General features: G+C 38.6%; 1 pseudogene; it reads left to right on the top strand.

Moving 5' to 3' along the window:
- The first annotated feature begins 718 nt into the window (after positions 1–718).
- LOC133192933 (uncharacterized) lies at positions 719–2138 on the top strand (annotated as a pseudogene).
- The last annotated feature ends 976 nt before the right edge of the window (positions 2139–3114 follow it).

Genomic DNA, 3114 nt, shown 5'->3' with positions numbered 1-3114 from the left:
ATGTAGGTTAGGAATCCAGTACAGGTATGGTAATTCAAATTCAGTTTATTGTTGGGAATATTAAAATATTTAAAATTTTCTCCTTAGAGAACTATAAGCTGGATTACCAGATGGGGCAGAATATGTGAAGAATATTACTGAAGCCATTACAGAGCTCTTGAAGCTTGAAATTGCAAATCTTCGCACTCATATGAAAGGAGATTATGCCCGCATACGTAAGACAGCGTATAAGCCAGGAGATATAGTGTACATATTAGATATGTGATATTTAGAGAACAGTTTACGAGTAATAACTTATCGTACATCCACAGTTGCACAGAAACGAGTCTCGCCCAATTTGGATGTTTGATAAATTAAGTTAATACGAGTAACTGTTCTATAAATAACTTGTACCATGGATAACTCCGTCTACCGTTTGTAATGCGTTATGGTGCAGCGGAAATAAGTTAATCTCTAGAAAGGTCTAGAATTTTCTTTGATAGACTCCGCCCACCATCGCAAAGCATTGTGGTATAGCGCAACTGGTGTGCAGACGACATTTCCAGTAAAACAGGGCGAGAGGATGGACGACACAATCGGTACGATTAATTTTGATGAGCTTGACTTTTTGCAAATAACCGAAGAAGATATCACACTTCCACAGATTTGTGATGCAATTGAGAAAGAAGAGGAACTCATTGACGGTATGCATGTAATCAGTTTTGAAAATGAGTTTGATATGAACCTCGATATTTCGCAGCCGACAGGTCCCAAAGTACTGAACCTCGATGTTGACGTGTTTGGAGATTTTAATTTGGACGGAGGTACTGATAGGTTTAGTAAATTTGAAACGAACAGTGATGAGTCAGCCAAGCGTTTTGGGGGAATTTCTGATTCCGAAATTGAGAAGTTGATTTCTAGTCAAGAAAATCAAAATACAAAGAGAAATACTCGTTGGTCATTCGGAGTTTTCGAAAAGTGGCACCAAGAGAAAAACAAAAATCTGCCTTTTGAACTTGCAGTACCGGAACTTCTACACATGGATTTTTCTACCATGAGCTATTCATTGACACATTTTGTATGTGACGCTCTCAAGAAGGACGGAAGTGAATACCCACCTAAGTCGGTCTACTATTTAGTTTGTGGATTATTAAGGTATTTACGAGACAACAAGAGACTTGACATTAACTTTTTTTCAGACTTGAAATTTGGAGATTTTAGAAAAACACTGGATACTCAAATGAAATCCCTTTTGTCAAAAGGACTAGGAACTTAAGTCAAACAGGCAGATGCAATAGCTCAAGAAGACGAACTGCTTTGGGAAAGAGAAGTACTGGGAAACAAGTCTGCAGAAACGCTACAATACACAGTGTTTTTTTTTTATATGTGTAAACTATTCGGGCTGCGGGGATTTGATGAGCATAAACATGTGCAAACGTCACCATTGGTGAGGATGGGCGAGGTAAATACATCCATTTTTTCGGCGGTTCGAACAAGACTTTTAAGGTAGGACTTGCCCACCTAACTGCAGAGTAAGGATATTCGTCACTATTGTCAACCAGGTATGTCAGATGAAACGTATTTTTCCTTTACATTGGTATAAACCTTTTAATTTTAACGTTTAAAACTACAACCTACAATGATGAATATAAATTTATTTTTGTTAATTTTTTTAAGGAGATCGATGCATAGCCGACTATTTCCATCAGTATCTTAATGCACTCGGAAACGATGGAGAGTTTTACAGACGTCCACTTGCAGGGAACCCTATTCTACATGGTGCCCAAGTTGTTGGTGTAAACAAAATTAAGAGCATCATGAAAATCATCTGTAAAAAGGGGGGCCTCGTTGGAAAATTTACTAACCACATTGGCAAGCGCACCTGTGCTAGCCAGTTATACAGCGCTGGAATGGATGAACAGGCGATCATGGAGAGAACCGGTCATAGGTCGGAGAGAGCAGTGCGGAAGTACAAACGATCATGTCCAGAGGTAGCTGAGAATGTCAGTAAAATACTTGATCCTCCGGCGCCGAAATCAATGAAAACGGAAACACCATATGACGAAAATGATAACCAAGAAACTATGTGTACTGAAAATACCCTGGAAAAAGTCTTTGTAGGTCTGGAGTCTAGCAGCAATTCGTCAAAAAAAAATTGACGACAGGGCAATGGCGGATTTGACCAACAAGTTTCAGTTTGAAAAATGTAAAATTTGGTTCAATTTTTGAGACGAAACATAATTGTTACATGTTGCAGGAAAACTTTTAATATCTGTTTTTAATCATACATGACATTACATATTGTCACCTTTTTTTTTTTTTGGTTGGTAAAGAGAAATAAATTGTTTGTTTGCGATTTGTTTTTATTTTAAAAGCGTGCGATAACAAGTTATCACATTGGAAGATAACACATGCTTAAGCTCCACCCCCTTTCATTTTAACTACATTTTACATATAGGCAACTTCAAAGGGAAAACACCGCATCCATGATACAAGGCCTATTTAAAAGAGAGAAGAAATTAGGATTTCCTTGGAAGGACATAAGGATGAAAGACAGGAGAGAGGATGTTGATATCCATTCACGTAATTGTGTGCAGGAGTGCGACTTTGTAAGACAAAAAACCCAAGTTTCATGTTCAGGCTGAACATCTGCCACGAATCTTCTGGGATTACACCCAGCGCGAATGAAGGATGCAAAAGTTAATGGATTGACAGAGTGGATATATCAACACCTGCTGTTCTAACAAGATGTCTAGCTCATAAGAAAGAGTGGAACATTTGGAGCAATGGGCTGTAGAATTTGCCTTCCATAGGTACCCTCCCAGTCATGGATTATTGACAGTTCTAAGGAGCAAATGAGGAAGTTGTCTAGGTGGACAGATCATGGTATCTTCCAGTTGACACCAATAAATTCTACCAGTATTTTCATCAACTGGAGGTACTAGGTCATACGTTATCAATATCTGGAAGCCACACAATTACTCGAGTATCTGAGCTTTGGTCACCACTTCATGTCTGCTTTGGGAAATGTCCGCAGGAGCGGCCGATCTATTTGTTGTTGTGTTAGAAAGTGTGCATGTGGAAATGAGACGTTATTATGTTCCCCAAACGAAGTTGGGGAACATATTGTTTTTA

This window comes from Saccostrea echinata, unplaced genomic scaffold, assembly GCF_033153115.1.
Source record: "Saccostrea echinata isolate AGI-Se365-2 ecotype Australia unplaced genomic scaffold, CSIRO_AGI_Sech_v1 ptg000025l, whole genome shotgun sequence".
NCBI lineage: Eukaryota > Metazoa > Mollusca > Bivalvia > Ostreida > Ostreidae > Saccostrea > Saccostrea echinata.
Note: the sequence above shows the minus strand (reverse complement) of the source record. Positions and strands in the feature narration are given on the sequence as shown.